Raw genomic sequence first — 555 nt, forward strand, 5'->3', positions numbered from 1 at the left:
AGCACATTCGCAGAAATCAGCCACTTACAGCTGAGGAAGGTAAGTTGCGGTTTGTGCTTGGGTGCAGGGAGAGTGAAGGTGGCACCCGTGCATCCTGTCATGGTCCAAAGCCATGCTCTAACACCATCTATAAGGCTTCCCTCGGTCCTCAAGCCTTGGTGTGGATTCCCAACATATAGTTGGTCATAATCGAACTGGTGAGCGAACCGACAGGGCAAATAGGGCTCTATATGGCAATAACCCTTCACCCGAAGGACAATGTATCCGGGGCGGATGTTAACCAACCACCAAAAGCAACCCATATCAAGAGAGGTTCGACCAGTCCCTGGCTTCTCTTCATCAACCAATACATCATCGTAACTACCTGAGAAATGAGGAAAACATTTGAATAATTCCTAACCCTTATGGACTTGAAGCTCGTGCTTTACATCAGTAAAATTCTTCGCAAACCATCTACTCTCTTCTAATGACTACAAGAGAGGCACTGAAGTGTCTGCAGAACCCGGTGCTGACATCAACTCGGGCCGATGAAGAACGAGCCATGTCATCAAATAT

Source organism: Asparagus officinalis, chromosome 9 (assembly GCF_001876935.1).
Source record: "Asparagus officinalis chromosome 9, Aspof.V1, whole genome shotgun sequence".
In the NCBI taxonomy this organism is placed as follows: Eukaryota; Viridiplantae; Streptophyta; class Magnoliopsida; order Asparagales; family Asparagaceae; genus Asparagus; species Asparagus officinalis.